Source organism: Dermacentor variabilis, chromosome 5 (assembly GCF_050947875.1).
Source record: "Dermacentor variabilis isolate Ectoservices chromosome 5, ASM5094787v1, whole genome shotgun sequence".
NCBI classification, from domain to species: Eukaryota; Metazoa; Arthropoda; class Arachnida; order Ixodida; family Ixodidae; genus Dermacentor; species Dermacentor variabilis.
The window spans coordinates 165,755,133-165,781,051 of NC_134572.1; positions in this window are offsets into that span (position 1 = coordinate 165,755,133).

Below are 25,919 nucleotides of genomic sequence, written 5' to 3' on the forward strand. Positions count from 1 at the left end.
AGTTGTCCTACCTTCTCTCAAAGGGGGCCGATCTACTCTCGAAAAGAGAGTTAAATGTGGGACAAGCACATACTCCCTCAAAGAGAGTGCCCGGAACTCTCTACGTCTTTAGAGCGTAAGGAAAGCCACCAGATATTCGGTTATATTCAACGCGTCCTTAAACTCGCTTCTCCAGCCACGAAACTGACTGTTTATAAAGTGCACGTGCGCCCAAAATTAGAATATGCATGTAAAGTGTGGGATCAGTATTTGAGATTCACACTCAAAACTGGAAAAAGTTCAAAAACGTGTATTGCGGTTTATTTATTCCCGATACCGTTGGCAAGACGCCGTAACACCACTTTACGCGAGGGCAAACCTGCCCCTACTTAATGTCACGAGGAAGCAAAGACGACTCAGCCACTTCTATTTAATCATTAATAAGCTGCGACTTGTCGATAAATCACGCTACATAAATGATCTAAGACCCGCATAGCGCGAAATAAACATAGTGGACACGTTCAGGAAAATCGATTTCATCAAGCATGGCTACAAATACCCATTCTTGTTTTCGACAGCACATGACAGGAATTGTCTCCCTGCAAACATTGTAAACGCAGGGACTTGTAAGAAGTTTTCCGCACTTGTGTCCGAATATTTTCAACAATAGGACATATAGCGCTGTATCGTTGTATTCTATTGTTCCGTTCCCTGCTTGCTGTACGTTGTTGTATTGTTACCACTCCTGTCTTGGTCCTGATGTGGACCGACAGTTTCTGTAAATAAATAAAATAAATAAAGTCGAAGATAAGGGTCACCTACTGTTTGATTATAACTTTGTAGCACACGAAACGGTCGTCATCAGCATATGACGAGAGCAACCTACCTTGGTAGATCACGGCATAGCGCAGGCACAAGAAGATTCGCAAGCCATAATGCACACAATACGATACTTTCTAGGGCAGCCGGCAACAAATAGAAAGCAAACAGTGAAATTAAGAGCCTTGGCTCACCTGGGCAGAGACAAACGTCAGGCTGTGGCAAAGAATATCTGCTAGCTGCAGAAGGTTGGGAATCACTCCAGGCCTTCGAACGTAATGCTGATATGAACAGCAGCCATCTGGTGCCCAAGCTAGTTGACGGTGACATGACCTTGCTTGTGCAGGCTTGATACCACCTTCTGAAAGTCTTGAGGTTATCGCTTTTGCATGGTGACAGGAGATCACTGAACGAGCCGGGTTGGACGACGCATGCTCATCGTCCGCATTATCTTGTGGTGCCTGGGCAGAGAGAGACAAACAACCGTGTGTAGCAAAAAATTCCCGCCGATTGAATAATAATAATAATAATAATAATAATAATAATAATAATAATAATAATAATAATAATAATAATAATAATAATAATAATAATAATAATAATAATAATAATTATTATTATTATTATTATTATTATTATAATTTGCCTGTACTTATTCAATCGGCGGGAATTTTTTGCTACACACGGTTGTTTGTCTCTCTCTGCCCAGGCACCACAAGATAATGCGGACGATGAGCATGCGTCGTCCAACCCGGCTCGTTCAGTGATCTCCTGTCACCATGGAAAAGCGATAACCTCAAGACTTTCACAAGGTGGTATCAAGCCTGCACAAGCAAGGTCATGTCACCGTCAACTAGCTTGGGCACCAGATGGCTGCTGTTCATATCAGCATTACGTTCGAAGGCCCGGACTGATTCCCAACCTTCTGCAGCTAGCAGATATTCTTTGCCACAGCCTGACGTTTGTCTCTGCCCAGGTGAGCCAAGGCTCTTAATTTCACTGTTTGCTTTCTATTTGTTGCCGGCTGCCCTAGAAAGTATCGTATTGTGTGCATTATGGCTTGCGAATCTTCTTGTGCCTGCGCTATGCCGTGATCTACCAATGTAGGTTGCTCTCGTCATATGCTGATGACGACCGTTTCGTGTGCTACAAAGTTATAATCAAACAGTAGGTGACCCTTATCTTCGACTTTATAATTATTATTATTATTATTATTATTATTATTATCGATACAGTGGCCTGTACTTCTACAGATCCCCTGGCCTGCTGAAGGTTTCTCCCGCTGGATTGGCAGAGGTGCGCCCATCAACGTCTACCGACACTGCTCGGCTGATTTCATCGCCTGGATCCTGCTCTTCTGGCAACGCTGACACGGCGTTTCCGCATAAAACGCCCACTCAACCCAGACCGCTTCGCAGCCGCCAGCGATACAGTGGCCTGTTAAACTGATCGCCTGTACTTCTACAGGTATATTTTCCTTCGTAGTCTTTTGCTTCTCATTGTATGTGAAGTGCTGCCGACTGCCAAGCGTTACTTTTATAATCTGTCGCGATGTCCGAAGACAGCCTTTGTATTGCCTGTCAAAAAAGTCTGCCTAGTGATGGACGTATTATGGCGTGTTGTGATTGCAAATATTCATATCATCTCGGAAAGACTTGCTCGGGCATAGCCCCTAATACCTTTAACACTACGGGACAGCCGAAACGTGAGTGTTGGGTATGCGAGACCTGCAGAGCGAACAAAAAGCAATCTTCTTCATCCCAGTCGGATTCAACGCAGGCAGCAGGCAATAACGACGCTATTTTAGCACTTGTTGCGGAAATCAAGGACGTAAAAAAATCTTAGAAGTACTACCGGCACTGCATTCTAAGGTTGACTCGCTGTTGCTTCTGAAAGCCGAATTCTTAAAGCTGTCGAAGACCGTCTCTGACCTTGAAGACGCCGTCACTTTCTTGTCAAAGCAGTACGAGACTACACGTGAACAGCTCAAGTTGTCTGAAGATGCCGCAAGGACCAGAGACAGAGAAACTCAGAAGTTAAATGAGACTGTCCGTGTTCTGGCTGAGATTTTGCCACGATTGCAGCATGATCAAGATGAATTTGAACAGCACAGCAGAAAGGCAAATTTGGAAATTCGTGGTTTGCCGGTTGCCGATAAGGAAGATTTGAAGAAAATACTGCATGATCTGGCTGACAAAATTGATTTACCAGAATTTTCTGTTGATGCTGACGTCGTTGCTGTCCACCGACTTACTGGCAAAACAGACACTGTGCCTACAGTCTTGGTTCATTTCTCAACGGTAAACATGAAAGAAAACTGGATCAAGGCTCGTGGAAAGCTTCGACAGCTCTGTGAATCCAAAGTCCTTCCGAAGCTCTACTTTAATGATAATCTAACCAAGGCAAATCGGCATCTGTTCTGGCTTGCCCGAGCCGCAGGCAAGCAACACAAGTACAAGTTCGTTTGGGTGAGAGCAGGCAAAATCTTCGCTAAGAAGGACGAAGACTCTCCGCTCATTCACATTACCAATGAAATGGATGTTGAAAAAATCCAATGAATATGTATCCGTCTGTTCTGCTTGATTTTCCGAGCTTTCAAGCTTTTAAGGACAACTTCGGTCCGAATTGCGAATTGGACTTTACTTTGGTCAATATAAATATTCGCAGTCTACGTAAATACTGGGATGAATTTAAACATATTGCAGAAGATGCAACAAATTTTCTAGATGTATTTGTGCTAACCGAAATAAATATTCCCGAATCAAGTACACAGTTCTTTGCCATAAAAGGTTACAGTGCAGAATTTATCCCTCGTTCACACCGTCGAGGGGGTGGGATTGCAGTTCTTGTGAATGAAAAGTACACAGTATCATGCATTGATGTAGATATTGCTCATGCGGAATGTCTGTGTTTAAATGTAAGCTTTCTTCAGACCACTCTTACTTTGTTAGCGATCTACTGGCCTCCTGCAAACAGCGTTAGTCGCTTTATAATAGAATTAGAGACTGTTTTGAAACGTTTCAGTTATGAGGTGGTGTTTTGCCTCACCGTTGATTTAAATATTGACGTATTATGCCCAGGCAAAGCTCAACTGTCAGACTATTTATCTGCCCTTTCTGCTTTTGGCATCGGAAGCATGGTCACCACCATCACGCGTGAGGAAATTGTGAATGGCCGAATAACGCATTCTTGCTTAGACCACATCGCCGTATTGGCGCCTAATCATGATCTGTATTCATGCGTGATTACGCAACGCTTAGCAGACCACTATTTCACTGTCTGTCGTTTTAGCTTGAGGCGCCTTTTTAACACACCTCACCGTTGGAAAGTAAATGGCTCAGATAGGTGGACGCGCATTGCCTTTGTTGATCAACGCAAATTGGATGAGATGATTGGCAGGTTCGACTGGTCTTCACTGGTTGTTTCCAGAGTGCCAGTGTTTATTTATGAACAATTTTGTTCGAAAATACGCAGCTCTCAAGAAGCCTGCACTCGAATTGTTCTAACTCAACAGAGAAGAAATCATAACTGGCTTACCGTGGATATAATGAATGCAATTGCCTACCGAAACTTGCTGTGGAAACGGCTTAAACGAACTCCAAGCAATGCTGAGCTTCACGCTAGCTACAGAATAGCAAGGAATAAAGTCGTCGCCCTTACACGATGCGCAAAACGACGCTACTTTCAATGTCAGTTTCAATTATCTCTTCGAAACCCGGCGAAGACGTGGTCACTGATAAACCACCTACGCGGGAATGACACTACCAATTCTAAGCTAGCTGACGCTTTCGCACGTGATCTTGCACAGACAGCCACAATCTTCAATCAACATTTCGTGCGCGTTTCGGGAGCAACTTCAACGGTGCCAGCTGGTCGCTCTCGAAAAATAAAAAAAATCATATCGGCTTCCGCGTTCTTACGGACGATAACATTCGACACACTCGCAAGAATAGCTGCTGGGTTTAGGCGACATAAGCCAGCTGGTATAGACGGTATATCGGTATCTTTGCTCCAACGAAACTTCAACGCACTATCGCGTATTCTTCTTGTCATACTTAATGGATTCCTAGAGACAGCTACAATGCCGGCGGGATTAAAAACGGCTATTTTATCTCCATTATTTAAAGGAGGAAAGAAAGGTATTCTAGACAGTCACCGACCGATTTCGATCTTGCCTATCATGTCACAAATAATAGAAAAACTTCTCTTAGAAACTATGACGTCATTTCTAGATAAGTTTTCAATTATATCGAGTCGTCAATTCGGCTTTATCGCGGGACGGGGCACCATTGCTCTGCTCGAGGAATTTTCAGACGAATTAAACACAGCTTTAGAACAAAACATGTTTGCATGCGCATTGTTTTTCGATACATCTAAAGCATTCGATACTGTGAACCACGAACTCCTGCTTGAAAAACTATACCTACTCGATTTCAGGGGGCCATTTTACCGGTTCCTCAAAAAACTTTGTCCGGCCGCTCGCAGGTGATACGCTCGCGTACTGAAATATTAAACACTTAGAAGTTATTAAGCTGAAGCCATTTGTAAGTATATTAAAGAGTAGTGGGAATGGAATAAATCCCTGTGGTACACCAGCTTTTACAGGCAGCTTGCTACTATACTCTGATTGGTTGTTTAAACTAACAAGTTGAGAACGACCACTCAAGAAATTCTTGAGAATGGCGTAAAAGGGACCTCGAAAGCCTAGTAAGTACAGTTTCTCTAAAAGAATACTATGGTTAGCCCTATCAAAAGCTTTCTTAACGTCTAGAAAGAGAGCGCAGCTAAACGAGTTTTCCTCAAATGCCAGTACAACTGGTCTGCAAATTCCTCCAGAAGATGTATGGTGCCTCTTCCTGGAATAAAACCATATTGACGGTTTGAAAGGACAGCAAATTTGTTTAAGAAGGGCATCATGCATTCAAATAGAAATTTCCCCATTATTTGGCAAACGATCGGCAAAACAGAGATTGGTCGATAGTTCTCAACTGCATTCTTCTGACCTCTCTTGAACAGTGGTCTTACAATAGCGGTCTTCAAACTTTCTGGCAAGACGGCATGTTCAAAGAAATCGTTAATCAGAAAGAGAATAATGTCCAAAAGAGCGTCAAAATTCCGTTACAACAGTGCCGCCGATATGCCATCTATTCCAGCGGCCTTATCCGCTCGAAGCTAAACACTAATCTGGCAAGCTCTTCCTTTGATAACTTAGGAAGATATGCGGAAGCTGACAAAGATTCTTTTAACGTACATTTTACGCCTTGTCGAGCTGCTGCCATTTCCGCTGCGTGTGTGAAATGCTTATTGAAACTATCAGCATTTGAAACAGGCTCTTCTACTAAAACATCAAAACTAGGCACATTCCCGTCTTGTCCACGAAGATGATTAATCAGAGACCACATCTTTGCAGGATTTTTAAACGCTCGTTTGAACTGCTGCTAAAAGTAGAGGTGTATAATAATAATAATAATAATAATAATAATAATGTTTATTGCCACACAATATACAAAACAACACAAGCAGGCCGGTCTAAGCCTTAGTTGGCTTGTAGGACCGTGCCAATGAAAATGACAGACAAGGCAAAAAGATGTACAAGAATTGATGAGATGCATGAAAAAAAAATGAAAGGCAAAACATTAAGAAGAACAAGATAACATTTAGTTATCTACATATAACAAAATTGAAGAGGCAAATATTGCGATGCAAAAAAAAAAAACAATGTACAAGCGGGTAATTTTACTCTAGCTGCTTTAAGATGTGTTTGAGCGTTCTTTTTGATGTCGCGTTAAATATCTCTTCTGGTAATTTCTTAAATATGTCAGGCACATAAGCACAGCGTCTGGCCGTGCCATACCTTGTGGCTGAATGCGGAACTACGTAACGGACATGTTTTCTAAGCTCCCTTGCGGCGGCACGTTTTTGTTTGAAAGCGGAATTCCAGAAATGTTTAACTACAACTGTTTCTATAAGTAATGAATGGAAGTTTGGTAGCCCAAGTTCACGGAAGATGTTTGCAGATGTTCCTATTGGGGAATTGTACGCAACGTTTTTAAGAATGTTTTTTATAATCCGGTCAACCCTGCATCTCCAACTATCCGAACAAAAGCCAAAGACTGTAATACCATACCTTAACACACTGTAACCTATTGCCTGTGCTATAATCTTTTTTACAGACAAGGGTGCAATACTTTTGATATTAAATAACAGCCAGGCTACTGACCTCAGTTTGGAACAAATAAGTGATAAGTGATGTTGCCACGATAAATTACTATCGAAATAGATTCCGAGATATTTCACACAATCCACGTATGGAATAGGTGCGCATTTACAATGAACACAGTCTGACTCATGCAAGTAGAGAGGCAAGTTAATAGCAGTAGTCTTAAGTGGGGAGCGAAAACAAACAAGTTTTGTTTTTTTGGCATTTACAACAATTCCATTATTAGAGAACCAAAGCATTGCCTTGTGCACGTCATTTTGCAACATTTCAGTGGATGTTTTAAAAGAAAGGTGTTTCGCTAATAATACAGTGTCATCAGCATACTGGAATACTGAACATTTCGAAATTGCCAAAGGGAAGTCGTTAACAAAGATATTAAACAACAATGGCGACAAAATGGACCCTTGAGGAACTCCAGCTTTTACCGGCAGCTTAGAACTAAATATGCCCTTATCATCGGTAGAGACCACCTGAAATCTGTTGCTCAAATAATTTTCGAGAACTTTGTAAAAAGGCCCACGAAATCCCCAAAAATGCAGTTTACTTAACAAGATTTGATGATTCAGGGTGTCAAACGCTTTCGCTACATCTAAAAATAGCGCACATGTGAAAACATTCTGATCAAATGCCGAGAACAGTCCATCTGAAAATTCCTCAAGCAGTGCCACAGTACCACGCCCTAAAACAAAGCCAAACTGTCGATTGGTCAGGATAGAAAATTTGTTAAGAAAAGAAGACATAGTGTGGAAAAGAAATTTTTCTAAGACCTTAGCAATAATCGGCAATATTGAAATTGGCCGATAGTTTTCAATACTATCTTTCTTCCCTGACTTATGTAGTGGTACAATAACTGCAGTTTTCAAGCATTCTGGAATTTCGTCGCCTTCCAAAAAACCATTCAGTATATGCAGGATAATATCTGACAGCGCATTGAAATTCCCTCTGATGGTGTGTAAAGAAATTCCATCATATCCAGCGGGCTTATTAGGACGGAAACTGAAAATAATTGCCTCCAGATCACCCTTCAAAATTTTCGGAAGAAAAGCCGACGCAGATACGGAATGCCCTAACGGTGAAGTGCTTGTATATGGAGAGACGGCCCTTTGGGACGCTTTAACGAAGTGCCTGTTGAAAGCATCAGCCACGTCTGTGGGAGGTTGTTGAAAAACACCGAAAATAGAACGGCTATTGGAACTCACTCCTCTGAGATGATTTACCAAAGACCAAGTTTTGCTTACATTATTTGAAGATTGTTGGAATTTATAAAAAAAGTAACGGCGTTTGGCGTCACGCAAAAGAGCAACAACTCTATTTCTTGCCGACTTGTACTCTAATCGCAGTCTTTGGTTTCTGGGATTTCTTTTGCAGCGTTTCCACAAGTTGTCTCGATACGAAATGGAAGCAAGAATTTCCGTGTTCATCCAGCAGTGACCCTTCCTTATCGGCTTAGCTATCAGCCGTGTGCAACGCAATTCAAAGTTTTTCATTTGCATGCAGAACCTTTCATATACTTTGGCCGCAGAATCTTCTTTGGCTAAGGATGACCAGTCAAACGAAACGATAAGGTTATCAAGCTTGGATTGATTAACAGTAGGGACAAGGCATTTACGCTGCCCCGATCCAGTTTCCACCGATAACGTTCTAGACGCGTCTGGTAGAACTAGACGACATGCTACGAAATAGTGATCCGCCATGCGTTGCAGAATAGTACATGACCTAAATGAACAGCCGGGAGCTCTGACCGCTATGTGATCTAAACAAGATTGCACTAGGCTATTATTAACTAATTCCGCTCTAGTAGGAGCTGCAATTGTACATTCCAGACCATAAGCGGACAACGTAGATAAATAATCACAAACAGTCACTTTTTCAGGGCATAAAATATTGATATTCAAGTCTCCGATCAAGCAAAATTGGTCCACTGAACTCCACTGCCGCAGAGCTTCTTCAAGCTCAACAAGAAAACTTGAAAGGCTGCATGAGGGTGGTCGATAAATCGATAAGATATGGACAGAAAATGACCTTTTACAAACTTTGACCATCATAGATTCGGCATGTACAAAAGATGCATCAATAGAAGAAACTTCACAGTTCTCATTTACATAGAGAGCAATGCCCCCGCCACGACGCCCGCTTCGTGTGACAAAATGTGCGGAAAAGCCCTGTAATGTAAACGTATCAAGGCAAGCCTGGGAAACATTGATTTCTGTAATCACAAATGCGTCTACAAAGTTAGCTGCCGATTCAGCCTGAAATTTAAATTCGTCCCAGTATTTACGCAGACTGCGAATATTAACGCTCATAATGGTAAAAGCTTCATCAGATCTGCACAGAAATTCTGTTTTAAATGAACTGAAGTCTGGTAGTTCACTGAAAGAAAAAGGCATGTTGGCTAAGCAATGTTTTCCAGGTCTGCTTGTTTACCAATTCGAACAAGAGACGCTGTTTCATTCTTTTTCACGAAGATCTTGCCTCCTTTCGTCCAACAAAACTGATAACCCTCCTCTTTTGCCTTCGTTCTCGCTTTCCAGAAGAGATCACGGTTAACTTTGGTCAAGTTATCATTGAAGTAGATCTTTGGAAAAGATGCACTTTCACGTAGTTTCTTCAACTTTCCCCGCGCTTCAAGCCATTTTTCCTTCCAAATTACAGATTTAAAGCGCACCAAGACCACAGGTGTACCACTGATTTTGACTTTTAAGCGGTGTACGGCTGCAATATCGTCAGATGAAAACCCCGAGAGGTCCAGATTCGCTGCCATTTGCGTGATTGATTGTGTTAGGCTTCCATTACTTTTCACTGGCAAACCGTGGATCTCAAGATTCTTTAGTCTGCTGTACTGCTCACTTTCATTTTGCTTTTCTTCTAGCTTTTGTATTACTGCTGCCTGAGTTACCACCGTTGTTTTCAGAGCTTCAAGTTTAGCAGAATCAGACATTTGACGTTCCTGCATGTCCTGTTGTTTCCAAACAGAATCATACTTCTCGGAAAACAACGACACCGATCCTTCGAGTTCCTTAACTGTTTTCGATACAGCCGTGAACTCTTCCTGCAGCAGTAGGAGAGAATCAACCTTCTTATGCAGAATCGGCAATGATTGCAAACTTTTTCTGATTTCCCTTAGCTCATCCAACAGTTATGACTCAGAACCACTGTTATCCTCCAGTTCAGCCTCTGTGCCGCTGTTTAGTTTCTTGTTACTTCTGCACGTTTTACAGACCCACGCATCTCTCTTAGCATTCCCCATAGTAGTGAAAGTGTTAGCTGCTATTCCAGAACATGACTGTCCTAAATGATACGAATATTTGCATTGAGCACACACCGTTATTTTTCCATCAGTAGGCTGAGCCTTATGACAGGAAATGCAGCTGTCGTCTTTTCCCATTGTTCACAGCAAACTAGTTATATATTATAAACATGCTAATATACTACAGCCTGGAAACTAATGAACAAAACAGGTGTTAGAAGGGGAAAACTGTTCATTGAAGGAATTCTTGTCGAAACCTACACAGCTAGTATCGCTCACCAGGCGAAGCGCAGCAATCGTTAGCGGCGCGCCGTAACTGTCACTGGAACTGGCAGCTTGTGTTGCCTCGCAGAGGGCAGCCCAAGGCGACCACTAAGACGAGCAGTGAGGCGAGGCAGGCACCTTTACGTTGAGGGCAGCAAGCAGCGACGCATGCGCGCCAGCGCCGCCCGGGGCAGTGCTGCAGTAGTCTTGCGGAAAAAAAAAAGAAGGAGCCGTGCGCGTGCCTACTGTTCTTCAATGAGAGGATGTCGTCCACGTCCCGCAGCAACCGTCGTTGTAGCCGCCAGCTTGTTGCCTCGCAGAGGGCAGCCCAACTATGACGAGCAGGGAGGCGAGGCAGGCGCTTTTACGTTGAGGGCAGCAAGCAGCGACGCACGCGCACCAACGCCGCCCGGGGCAGTGCTGCAGTAGTCTTGCGGAAAAAAAAAGGAGCCGTGCGCGTGCCTACTGTTCGTCAATGAGACGACGTCGTCCACGTCCCGCAGCAACCGTCGTTGTAGCCGCCAGCTTGTTGCCTCGCAGAGGGCAGCCCAACTATGACGAGCAGGGAGGCGAGGCAGGCGCTTTTACGTTGAGGGCAGCAAGCAGCGACGCACGCGCACCAGCGCCGCCCGGGGCAGTGCTGCAGTAGTCTTGCGGAAAAAAAAAAGGAGCCGTGCGCGTGCCTACTGTTCGTCAATGAGAGGACGTCGTCCACGTCCCGCAGCAACCGTCGTTGTAGCCGCCAGCTTGTTGCCTCGCAGAGGGCAGCCCAACTATGACCAATAATAATAATAAATAATAAATAATAATAATTAATAATAATAATAATAATAATAATTAATAATAATAATAATAATAATAATAATAATAATAATAATAATAATCTTTATCACAAATAATGAAATTGTACATATGATTTTGCTAGGTCTGCCGAAGCCTTCTGTGGGCTTGTATGGCAGAAGCCTGGCAGTCAGGGCGATGCATTATGAACCCTATTACAGACAAACTAAATGTCAAACTAAAAAAAAATAAGAAAGGCCGTTTCACAGGTTTTTCTGGTAAACATGCCCAGGAAACAACACTTAATGTTCAAATGAAAACACGTAGCACTCAACAACCATTACAATTGAGTAAACATGGCACAATATGTAAACAAAGTCACAACCTATCTAGAACGAAAAAAGAAAAAAAAATGTGAAAACAGCGGAAACAGTCTGACATTCATTTTGGTAAAGATCACACAACAAAAGAGACTTTATACAAGTGTGAACTATTCTATCATTGCCTTGAGGGCCTTTTTTAATCCCGACAAAGTTGTCTGATTCAGTACAGCACTGGGAAGGTTATTAAACAGGTGGGGGATGTAGTACCTTCTTTGTCCTTTTCCATAACGAGTTCTTGTCCGAGGAACTACATATCTGGGATGACTACGCAAAGCAACACTTTTATGGACAGGTTCTCGGAAATCATTGCACCAGAAATAACGCATCACAATTGTTGAACGAAACAGAGACTCGAAATCGGGCATTTCTAAATCTCGAAATAAGTTATCTGTGGTTTGGTTGTACGCAACACTTTTTAGTATGCTTTTTAATAGGTTGTCAATTTTATGTTTCCAAAATCCGCTGCAATTAAAAAAACAGGGAATGCCGTACCTTATATGTGAGTAGCCTAAAGCATGCACTATCACTTTTTTAATCTTGGTAGGTGCATAACTCCTTATACGGTAAAGGACACACGCAACATTACGTAATCGCGCACATATTCGAGCCATTTGAATATTCCATGATAAGTCAGCCTCAAAGTATACTCCAAGGTACTTGACACTGTCCGCATATTGTACTGGGGCACAAACACAGTCTAAGCAATCAGAACCGTGAAGGAAAACATGTTGATTTGTTACAAGAGCCTTTAACGGATTTCTAAAACATACTAATAGAGTTTTCTTAGCACTGACTTTTATACGGTTTTTTTTAAACCAGTTCATCACATTTTTTATGTCGCTTTGAAGTAAAGCGACAGCTGCTTCGTACTGCATGTGTTTAGATACAAGCAACGTATCATCTGCATACTGGAAAATAGTACATGAAGTTGTTACCTGTGCCAAGTCACAAACGTACAAATTAAAAAGAAGCGGAGACAAAACGGAACCCTGCGGAACCCCTGCGTTAAGAAACCGCAAAGAACTCTTTTGGTCGCCAATACATACGATCTGGGACCGATTTAACAGGTAGTTTTGTATAAATGTATGGAAATGCCCCCGAAAACCGTAATTATGTAGTTTAGCACATAGAATGCTGTGGCTTACCGAATCGAAAGCCTTTGATATATCTAAAAAAAGGCCACAGGCTACCTGGTTAAGTTCAAATGTTTGATATAGAAGATCCGACAGTTCTTCGAAAAGCGCATGCGTGCTTCTACCAGAAATGAAGCCATACTGGGAAGGTGATAAGATGGTATGTTTTAAAACGAACCCCTCAATCGCTTCAAGCACGTGTCTTTCCAACAGTTGCGCTAAGAAAGGAAGAACAGAGATGGGGCGATAGTTCTCTAGCTTCGAGGCATCTCCGCCTTTGAATATCGGTATCACACGTGCTCTCTTTAGTGCATCTGGTATTATGCAAGTATCAAGGATTCTATTAAAGATAAAAAGAAGCGGATCAGCCAGAACTCTGATGTTGCGACATATGTCTTCTGCTGTTATGCCATCAAGTCCCACAGCACGGCTTTTTCTAGATCGATGCAACAATCGATACAAGTCTTCTTTATTTATTGGTGGAAGAAATGCCGAATCTAGTATTCAACTAAGACCCCCATTGAGACCAACAGGATCATTGGGTCCATCATTATCAGCGCAAATCGAAGAAAAGAAATCATTGAAGCTGTCCGCCAGATTTTGATTGATAGATCCAAATTTTTTTGTTATCGGATCCAAATACGTACCTGGATAAGAGCCTCTAAGCTCATTTACCACGGACCACATTTCAGCGTGTTTATGACGAGAGGAAAAAAATTTATTACGATAGTAGTTCCTCTTAGAACAGCGTATCAGTGCTGTAACTTTGTTCCGGGCTGCTCGATAGAGACATTTTAGTGTTGCGTCATCAGGGTGCTGTCGACACCGCTTCCACAAGTTTTCCTTTTCTTCAGTAGCTGTTATTATGCGATTGCTCAGCCAGTATAGGTGTGGTCTTCGTTTTCGAACCAAGACTGTTTTTCTACATGCCTTCTTTAAATCGGAAATCACCGTTATAAAATTATTATATACACTGTTCGGACAGCTATTTGTTACCATTGCGTTCCAGTCATAGTGGGAAACTAGTCGGTCGAAATTAGAGCGATCAAATATTTCAATATATTGGGATTCTTTACTTTGGAATTGCTGGGAACTGGGGAATGAAAGCTGGCATCCTATAAAACAGTGGTCTGCCAGCTTTTTCGTCACTCGGACGGAACTGATATTTGAAACATCTATTGAACGGACCATCACGTGGTCAATACAGGAAATCACAACACGAGACAAAAGAAGCTCCTCTCGTGTAGCCTCGTTAACAGCCGACTCAATGCCATAGTCAGCTAGGATGTTCAAGTAATTGGTAACCATGGCTTTCTCCGAGTTTAAGATGTCTATGTTAATGTCTCCAACGCGACAAACGTTCGAATTAGGAGGTAGACAACCGAGATTTTGCTTTAGTTCATTCAAAAATGTTTGCACATGTTCGGAGGGGGGACGATAAATCGCAGCTAACAACAAAGCCACATTAGAATTTTCCAAGCGGAAGGCGAGGCATTCCGCCCCCGTAAAAGTAAACGTCGTAGTTGTAGTTACCCATTTAGGCTTAATGAATACTGCAATACCACCACCTCTCCTGGCCGTTCTCGTAAAAAAGTATTCTTGTTAATTCGGTAGATGAAACTGCGACAACATATTATCTTGAACATTTATCTCCGAGAGTACAAATGCATCCACTAAGGGCATGACGTCAGCAACACCGACAAGAAACTGATCCCAGTATTTTCTTATGCTTCTTATGTTTATGTGAACGACTGAAAAAGAGAGCTTGCCACAATTTTCGAAAATAGATCCCAATGAAGCGAAGTCCGGGAGAGAAATGTAGTTTATCGCCATGAGCTTATAGCATCTTATCGATATCTGTGACCGAGGCAATCCTGATGACAGTGCCTCCGTCTTCCTTTCGTGCAAAGATCTTTGCATTTCTTACCCAGACAAACTTATAGCCGTTTTCTTTGCCTTTAGACCGAGCTTTCCAAAAAAGTTCCTTAGTAGCTTGGGTGAGGTTTTCATTGAGATACAGAGCAGGTACATTTTTTGTCTGTGCCAAAACACGAAGTTTGCCGCGAGCAGCAAGCCAAGTGTCCCGCAAAAATGGGGACGAGAATCTAATGAGCACGATAGGCGTTTTATCTTTTGTGGCAGGTAAACGGTGGATCGCAACTATATCGCGGGGTTCAAAATCTATTATTTCTAGCTTCTGTGCGAGATCCGCGATAGCAGTGCGCAAGTTTTCTCCCGATGAAAACGGAAGCCCGTGTAGCTCAAGCTTCGATAGTCTGTTATACTGCTCACAGCCATTAATATCAGCCCGCAACTGAACCATCTCAGTGGATTGGGTATTCACCGTTTCCGTCAGCGACAGAACTTGAGTTTCAAGGCTTTTCAAGGCCGAATCAGACTTTTTTGTCTGTATCGCAACAGTGTCATAGGCCGAAGACAGAAACTGTACAGAATTTTGCAGCTCAACTACCGTCTCTTTCACTGATAGCACTTCATCTATTTTTGGTTTGAGAGCTAGGAGCTCGTCGAGCTTTTCTCGGAGAGGCAAAAGAACAACCATCATGCCCTTAATACCCTTTAGTTCTTCTCTGAAAGCATTTAATTCCTTTGCGAATGAGCCAGGATCATCAGTCACTGCAGTTACTGGAAAATTAGCGGCTGTCAATAAGCTGTTATCGCTTGCAGGTGTTCTGCATTGCTTACATTTCCAGGCCTCTCTTTTTGCCACGCCCATTGACGCAAACGTATTTTCAGCCACACCCGAACAGTTTTTGCCAAGGTGATAGCCCAGTTTGCAATCTAAGCATGTTATGAATCTGCTATCACCTGGCAGCTTCTCCGAGCACGATTGACATTTGGTTCGGTCAGGCATGGTCACACACACACAAAAAAAATTGACAGGGCTGAATATACTGTTCGCTAAATACCTATCGCATCAGCACAATGTTCAACACAATAAAGCACAACATACTTATAGCATCAGCACAAGGTTCAACATAACTAGACAGCAGTCGGCAGCACTGGCAAACAACTATGCTCTTAAAATTAATGGCCCACCTGCCAAGACAAACGTGGCGATGAGTATTCGGTGACAGCTTCGCCACCGACTGCGGAGCACTTGATTCGGGAGAGCCTTTTATCGTCCGATGAGAGATCCAGGCGCCACGGTTCGGGGTGATGTGGAAGCTGGAAGCGGCCACTTTGGACAGCAGCTTAGCGGGCTATCAGAAACGTCGCCCAAACTTTCCAGCTGAATGCTCGGGTCATGCCTGGGACGAAGAATGGCGCACCCGCAGAAGCTATAATAATAATAATAATAATAATAATAATAATAATAATAATAATAATAATAATAATAATAATAATAATAATAATAATAATAATAATAATAATAATAATAATAATAATAATAATAATAATAATAATAATAATAATAATAATAATTAATAATAATTAATAATTTATGCACCAATCTTAAGCTAGAGTGTGCACATTAGGCCCGCCAAAGCCCCTTACGGCTTCAGCGGCGTTGCCTGACCGGCCGCAGAACCATATAAATTGTAATTGGCACTTTTTACATTAGAAAAGTCCATGGAGGTGTAAGAAAGACAGAACACAGAGATCTCTAAATAAAAGTGAATACTTGAAAAAGAGGGAGTAATATTCTGCAGAAGCCTATTTATCAATGCTCATCGCAGCCTTTTTTTTTTATTTATATATAGTTTAAACGCGCAACATACTTTGAGCTAATACTTTTAAGTATACAGGAACATAGTGTCCACAAACTGCCCGACCTTGTACAAAGTCTGTATACGAAGTAGCAATTGTTAGGTCGCAGGTCGTCTGAAACATTATTGACCTAAGAGCTACTTTCTCAGAAGTACCTTCGCAGTGCAGTTTCTATTACGATGTAATTTAGGTGCGACATAGAGACCGTATTCTTAATATCACTTTTGTCAATCGAGCCTAAATCACAGCTTATGTTTTATTTTTGTATACAAGGAAGCAACAATGCCAAGAAATCATGTGAGGAAGACATAGCGTCATACCGTACCTTAATGCACTAATGGAAAGCGTTTACAAAAATTTTCGAACAGAGAGGGGCATATACTTCATCATAATGTACAACGCACATGATATTGCTCGAAGTAGTTTACATACATATTCTGAGTGTGTTTCAGGAGAGGCCGCTGTCCATATACAAGCCGTGGTATTTATATAAGAAATAACAGATAGTCGATGTCCAGTTCGTTCCTCCCAAATATTCTATTGCGCATTCACTTTTCGCCTTAGGCTTTGTATTCTGTTGCCAACACGAATTTATTCGGTCAAATAAACTGATGTCGCCCAAGGTCATCTCAATATTTGTTCATCCATCTGTTTTTTTTTTTGAGTGTGTGTGTGAAATGTTACGGGTCAGAATCTGCATATTATTTGTTATTATGACATGGACCTGCATCTCGCTTCGCTTTTCCTAGAAATCAATGAAGAAAGAAGGGAAGCCCTGGCGATGAAAGCCATGCTGAGGCCTCTAACGTCACAGAATAACGACGCCTGCCAGAAGGAAGCCGCTTCATTCACTCTCTCACCTCAAAGGCCGAGTGGGACACAGAAGAAGTCGTCTCCACAGACGCTGGACGAAACGACAACTCCAAGCTTCAAGGCACTTGCACCCCCACCACTCATTCAGAAGTGCAATTGCTTGTGTGCTTTCCCGAGTAGCCCAAAGCAAGCCTTATCTGCACTCTCACCGTCTTCTTAGCGAGGAGCTTCAGCACTTTACGGCAATCAGAGGGCAAGAGAGCCACTCGTGGCAGCAACAGCAATGGACTACTTCCACGCACCACCCCGTCCTAGAGGTGACGCTAGGGTGACCGTATTCTTAAGTACAAGACTAAGCCCCAGAAAAAAACACGTGATTTTAAAGAAGAGGTTGCTTTTACCATATTTTTACTCTGTTTCGACACCTTCCAAGCCTCTTATGATCTTTGGTATTGCAATACTCCTCTATATCTCCCACTTTCCTCGACAGGGAAGACGGGGGCTTTGGAAGTGTGCTCTAAGGGCGCTCCGCTGTATGTTTCCTGCGCGTCGATGAAACGCCTGCAACCGGTCGCCTAGCTGCTTGTCAGCCGGCCAATAGCTGACGTCGGCCGCCGGCCAATCTATCACGAGCACGAAACTGGGCGGTGTCTTTGCAGAAGCGATGCCTCGCGCGAGCTCCTTCCAACCAGCCATGTTACCGTTGGTATCACGGACAAGCACACCTAACGGTGACGCCCGCCCGCCCGTTCTACAAACCCTGCCCCGTTTTAGAGCGCAGATCTTAAGCGCGCCTTCTTGCGCTGAGCGTCGGCGTGCCTCAGGGTCGGCGGCGTGAACGAGCGAACGAGCAGAGTGAAGGATGGAAGAACGAATGTGGTGCGCAGCGCTAACTGTAAAACGAAGAGAACTTGAGGACGAAAGAGGAGGAGGAGGGTACAGTGAACGAATGAGGCGGAAAGTGGAGGAAGAGGATGTGGCGAAAGCGTGAGAAGAAAAGCGTAGTGCCGCCCGGCGGTGACAATGGCTACGAGATGGCGCCAGAGTAGCGGGCGCCATCTTGCCGCGCGACTTGCCCCTCGAGACACTTTGCATGTATTCGCTGGCTTCTTTCACGCTTGGGAAAATGCTTTTATGTAGCCCACATTGAGCAACATAAAGCTGTGTTGGAAGTTCCTCATCTTCCCCTACAATTTTCTCATTGACCCATTTAATTTTTTATAATAATTCAGAAGGTGAATAATTAGATTACGCAGGAACGTTTTAAAAAAATAAAACACAAAGATAAACTATACCATAGATTTCTTACTACACCCTCGCCTGAAACGCTGACACTGTTTAAAAAGACAGCACAGAACCAAACTAAATACTGACTTAGACGCGCTAAGAATGGTTACCATGAGCGTCTGTTTGCAGACGCCACTGGTAAACATCCTGATAACTTGTGGAGCATTATCAACAAGGTTCTTAGCTGCGAAAAGCGTTTTACCTCACCAGAGAAGATAATCTATAATAAAAATGAAATCTCAGTTTCAGCGCTAGCAAACAATTCAATAAATACATTGCAAGTACAACCATGCCACAGCAAAGTCGTCCTGATACGTCGTCGTTTCTTTCTATTTCGAACAGTTATTTTAAGTCCCACTAGTAAATCCGAGGTATTTAGAACTTTCATGAACATTAAAGATAGGAAAGCTGTTTACATTGATGATATCCAAATGAAATCTAGATGCCATTTTTTAGAATACATCATTCTAGCTTTAACGCCTATATTTAATCTAGCTTTACAGTCTGGGGTGTCCCCAGAAAAAATGAAAATGAATAGGGTAAGTGTACTTTTCAAAGGAAGCAACAGAAACTACGTCTCAAATTATAGAGCCAACTAAATCATTCTCTCATTTTCCAAAGGATTAGAAACTATAATTTTTTCGTGCCTGTCAAGCTTTTTCGACAGACAAAACATTCTATCTATTGCTCAGGTCGACTTTCGTAAAGGCAGGTCAAACGAAACTGCTTTGCTCACACTCAAGGACCATGTTCTAAAACACGCAGAAAGAATCTCTTCGCATTGGCCCTATTCATTGATTGCAGTAAGGCTTTCAATTGCATAAATCATAAAATTTTGCTATGGAAATTATCGCAGAATGGGCATTAGAGGTATACCATTAACGTTATTTGAGTCTTACCTTACTGATCGAACACAATCAGTGTGCATAAAACACGAGAAGTCAAGTTTGGTTCTTTACTTAATGGCGTGCCACAAGGGAGCGTACTGGGTCATATGGTTATTGACCTCTGCATCAAGGATATTACTAATATCGATACAAATGTAAAATTTATCGTGTATGCTGATGACACTAATCTCCTTATTTCTGGTCCAAACTCACAAAAATTAACGGAAAAATGAAATTATCTACTCAATAAGCTATCTGAATGATCAATCGCTAATTGCCTAAAACTAAACCTTACTAAAACTAACGTTATTTCGATCAAAAAATAAAGTTCTTACCAGTAATCAAACTTTAGTGTGTGCTGGTAAAGAACTACAACTTGTTGGTGAACATAAAATATGAGGCGTAACCTTTTTTCACACTTACTTGAGATATGCATAGTGAAAATATCTGCATCTGCTATCGCAGGTGTTTTGTCTCGATGTCGCTGTCTTCTTCCACTCAAAGCAAAACTTTCTATTTGTTATGCCTTACTTTCTTCCCATTTAAATTACTGTAGCTAAGTGTGGGCGACTACAGGAAAGACAGATATCATGACTCCTTTCTCTGCAAAAGGTGATTCGGCACATTCGCAACACGGTTTTCTAGAGACCCAACGCGGCCAGCTTTCCCAAAGCAAAAAATTATCAAAATGGAATATTTCTACACCTTTTGCCTACTAAATTTATTTTATTTCTCAAATACTGCCTTCGAAAATTTCCTAGGGTGTAGCGCATCTTTAACACTAAAATTGAATTCTGCCAATACAATAAATAGTGATACGTGGTATCTTCCGCGATTTCGTAATAAATGCAGCCTACAGTCATTACAACATAGTCTACCATACATTTTAAATAAATATCAAGCCACATATACTTCTTCATCCAAGGAACTGCAAATACATTTTGTAAACGTGTGATCGCTGATTGTTTATCGTTTTTTACAGTCAGAACTGGTTTTCTAACCCATACACACATACATTTCTATCTTCTGGTGTATCGAATAGGGTTTCTTTTAGTCTGTATTATCTAGTCTCTGTATCAGAGCGACTTGTGTTGGCTTTTTAGTAACCCTTACACACATATATCTCCCCTTTTCTGATGCGTCAAATATATTTTGCTCTTAGTCTGTGTATCATTTTCGGCGGTGTTATTCTGCAATTCTGTAAGTAATTAATTTATTATGAGTGCCTAAAAATGCTACGATTTTTGATGCAACCACCATGTATGCCTCGTAAAGGATCATGGGCTCAGTGAAGCTGGTTTTCCAACAGCTTCTAGCCTTTGGTGTCCACCAGAAGCCTTGTATTTCTGGAAATAAATCTGTATTGTATTGTATTGTAATTGTCTAATTAGGCAGGATGCAAAATATTAATCTCAGTGTCTCCAAGCGACGGCAAACAATATTACGATGGTTACGTCGCACCTCCAACTCTTTAAGGTTCGGCTCACGTTTATGTGAAACAGTCTGAAAATGAAGACGAAGCTCTGCAATAGCGGGGGATCTCTCGCGACGTCCCGATGGCGCGAGGCAGTCGCGCAACAGTGCGCTCTGCTTGCAACCTGCTGCACGAGAGAGATTGTCAGCGCCAGCCAATTAATCACGATATGAAAGCACGGATAGAGATGCGCTCCAATTTATCATTAGGAAGTATCGTAATCGTCCGCGAACTTAGCAGGCTTATCGCGTAAGTTTTCGCTAAACGTCTGTCTCTCTGCGATGTCCCTCTCTTTGTTGTGTTCTCTTTCATTTGTGTGGTGTCGCATGTGTCTGAGAAGGCATGCATGCAAGCTTTCCTTGAACGGCTGCTTTCATATTGCAGTTGGCCTTCTTTATCCATCCAGTGCGTTGCACTTCGAATAATGCGTCACAGGGCGCATGTCTTTTTTCTTACACAGTGCTTTTCTTTTTATTCTTTTTTACTGCCTTTTAGATGCTTTGGATGCAGGAGGGAGCACGGGTGTCGACTGACAGACGATGTGACAGAAAAAAGAAAGAAAAAAAAGCAGCGCTATAACTGTCGGTTTTGCGGTCGCCGTCCTAGCCCTCTCTGTGTTTGTCTCTCGCTTGCTCTGTTGTTTTTTTCATTACGTGGTGAAATGTGGGCGCCTCATGATGACTTTCCTACGCAGTATTTCCGACCACTTTTACTGGTTCGTATTTCCTTGCAGTAAATAGAGGAGAACAGACACACTAAAGCGCTCTTCTCACGTGTATTTCTCTATTCTTGTTCTTTCATGCATGCTCCACAAAAAGGAACGTCGGGAAGAGTATAAGACGTCCTCTGGCTGATTCCTGGACCATGAAATGGATCTCTGCCCTCACAAGAGTAGACTTATTGAGCTGCGGTAGCGAAAATTATATAGAAAATAAATGTCCCCTCACCGACGTATTCTCTGTCGCTTGTCACATTCGAAAAAGCGAATAAGCGAATGTAACCGGGAAGCTCTGCTGAAAGCATGTAGACCAGTGAGATGAGTTATCTTTTCGCAAAAGCGCTATACTATATCAGAGTAGTGCGTCTGAAAACCAGCTATTTTAAGAGCATCTTTGCGCCAATGTTACCTCGAAGGACCCCAGCGATAATCAATAATGTTTCCCCGAAGAAATGTCGTGAGATCGTCGAATGCGCTTGGTTCCTTTACAGAGCAGGGATACTTTGTCTCAGTACAAATCGACTTCACAGAAAGAATGGCTTTACAGAAAACCAGCGTGAGGCGCAATATGAATAAGCGGGATATATGCGACAGAACCCATGTGACGGTGAATGTCGAAGTAATGCGATTAGCAATGAAGCAATGTAACAACACAGTGTATTACCGCCGCAGATACGCGTCATGTATACGCGGCCAGACTCTTCTATGGCGCTTCCTTCTGGACTCTCTGGGTCATTAGGCGATCGCGCTGTGAAGTGTGCGCATGGTGCTTGTGTTAATATAACATTCAGACAAGCTTGCGTGAATACATATGACGGGGTTTCCATACCACCAACTAACTGAGAAGCTTCTAGCTGTTTTTTTTTTGCCATTGAGTGGTACATACTAAGTGATACATACTTACTCAAGTTGGCGTCACAGAGGGTCACGGAACAGCAGCAGCTACCCAGTGGCACGCACACAGTGACTCAAGTTGGCATCAGAAAGGGTCATTGAAGAACAGTTAATGACCAGCAAGATACACCCATGTGACCAAATTTTCGTCAAATTGGTTGACTTAAGAGCGGGTGCAAACTCTATCAACCAAGACGGTCCAACTGCAGGTGTCGAATCATACTCCTTCAGACCCCTTAAGACCCCTTGGACCCTAAAATACCCAAACCCCCAGTAACAAAGGTCGGCTACAAACGAGTTAACGTGATGGGCGGCACATGAAATATCACACACGTGACTCAAATTTGCCCCGCAATTGGTTTCACAGCTGCCTCATCACAGCAACGCGATGCTGTAACCACTTGACCCAATTACCGAAGTTGGCAGGAAAATGCGTAGAAAAATTGGCAGAGAGACAGACCTTGAAAAGTTCGTGCGATACGCTACTATTGCTAATCACATAATAACAGGAAATAGACGTTGCGACACAATTTGGCTCAGATACACAATATGGTCATCTTCCCGTTCCCGACACGGATGAGCCGAGGTTAGACTTGCAGACAGCTAGGTTGTTTTCAGGAAGCAATCGCATCAAACACAGCAGCATCAATTCATGCGTTCCTGCTTTATTTCAACTTCTAGGTTGACGTCCACAATGCTGCATGGTTCAAGTTAGATGTGCGGGTAAGCGTATTTTCTACCCTCAAAAAATGTTGAAAATGGCTCAGATAGTAGCCGACGTATAACAAATGAAATGTTGTGAGGCCATAGTGCAAATAGGGGAGCTACCACCATTATTCCAGCTGACACTATGATTACTACGGGCAGCCTTCTATAACAACAGAGGGGAAAGCCGACGTCATGTATACGCAGCAACGCCTGCCTCTGTTTGTATTTCCCACTTCGCGGCGAATTTTCAGAGGTGATATCTCGCACTCCGCGTTTCCCAGGAAACGCAGGGGAATAGCCAGCAGCTGCTGGGTGTTTGTATGCTGTGACACGAATGCCTGTGACGTCCCGTTACTTCACGGGGACAGTAGCTTCTGCGTGAAAAATGCATCACAGATTTTCCTTTTAAATTTAGAGCACTTTTCCCGGCATAACTTAATGCAATATTCTCCAGAGACAAAGGTCACGGCGTGATATACGCTCCGCGTTTAAGCAATATAAAGTTTACCCTGTTACAATGAACTAGTTATTAGACATAACGAAGTTCATTTATGTATCTAAAGGAAATGGAGGACGCGTAAGCTTCGTTTTCAACAGTGAGACACGATAGCACCCAAATAACCCTGAATGCTTTTCACGTTTCCTGTAAAGTGCAGCTTATGTAACCATGACGTTTACGGGGAAGCGCTGGCGGCGAACGCTATGCCCGAAGAGTACACATTTGTGTTAGTTGTTTCATGTTTACTGCTCGTAACTATGCACTAAGGTGAGCTTTCTGGTATAAACGCGGTCACTTGAGTGATCCGATTACGGAGGTAGTGCACAGCCGCGCAAAATAAATTGAGTGGTTTTCAGGTTTCTATTATTGTTCCGACTTTTAATATTTAAGTCTGAGAAGACTTAACATATAAGGCATGCGCTGTCGGTGTTTTCCTTCTTTGCATTTGTTTGTGGGCTGTCATTCTCAATATACCGATGAATAACACCTTCAAGGATGTAAGGCGAGGTTTTAGCAACTTACAGAATGGTGTTCTAATATAACCCGCACATACCGCATGTCATATAGTCAGGCGTAGCATATACATATTGTCAAATATATACGGCAATTTTTTCTAACGGGCAAGGCTGCCCATGGCTGCTTCCGATTTTCTGCTACACGGGGTTCTTAACGCTATTGTGCTAAAAAGACTGGCTCACGCACCCGCATGGGCGTGTTAAAAAAAACTAAAAAAGAAGAGACAACTCCGTCATACTCTTCAGCGTATATCCCGTCCGTAAAGAACCGCACTGGTATACACTAAAAATTATAAGTCGCCTTCGAGAGAGCGTTGACCCGAGTTAACTTTTAAGTAATAAGAAGCTTATGGACAAAGAAAGTCTTGTGGAGTAACTCCGCAATTAGGCAGAGTGTGCAGCAAACCTCAAGTCTTGACCAGCCGTAGCATAAGCGAAACTTCTCGGCCTTCCTTCTCTAATGTCGCCGGCGAAACAGCGAAAGCTGCTTCACCACGACGACGCGGCTCCCCAAGGGGATAAAAATTCGGTGCAGTGGGGTGGGTGTCTTCTGGCACAGCGTGAAGGCAGCCGTACCACGAAAAATGGGCTCGCTGTTGAGCTATTGTTGATTCAAGTGTAAACAAATATGTCACCGTGGTAGAATGCCTCAGCATTGACGAACCAGACGCGCATGCGCCTTGTACAATAAGAGATGTGCCCGTGATGTATATATCTCTCGCATCGCTGATCGAGCAAAACGTTTTTAATTAGAAGCAGGCACTTTGAGGCAGGTAGGTAGGATCATGTCTCGGCTTGTTTTGAAAAGTTAAAGTAGAACAGCCCGATGCTCGAACCGTTAAGGCCTGATTGTTTTTATATTCTTTAATACAACAGTGAGGGATACAAGCGTAGCGAAAAAGAAACATTCGTGGGGAACCAGCCTCTACTACGTGGATTTACAAACCGGATAAATTTGAGCATGCCTAACAGTGCATGAAGTTTTGGGAGCCGTTCGGCTCTCTGTTTTAATAATTGTATAGTGCTGCCATTCTTAGAATGACGTTGTTGGGCTAGTTAGCTTATGCTACTTCATGTGAATTAGACGCACAGTATCAGTGAAAGCAGAAGCAAACTGTAAGACAGGGCGTGAATTTATTTTCAGAAAAAGGGCGTAACATAGAGTAGCGCCAAACATGAGCAAATGCGATAACGTTAAGAAGCCCGTGTCGCAGGAAATCCGGTGTCGGCGCCCCGCGTCGGCGTCCGCTGTCAACCACGCATACCCAGGCCATTCATGAAGCGTAAGGAATTTTCCGAAGTAATAGAATTTATCCTTCTAAAATACGTGAAAAAGTCGTAAACTACGACGTGCACACAGTTTACAAACATGATAGCACGGTGGTTATAATTTTACTATATATGAAACATAATTCAGTTACGCGGAAACTCAGGGAAAGCGCTTTTCCAATATTGGAAATTGCTTTCCAAGCGCCTTTGCAAGGGGCTCTCCATGGATGGAACAAATACTGAGAAAAGAAAACGATGGCGATTGAGCTCTTGCAAGATAAAATTAAATGTCCAAGTGAAC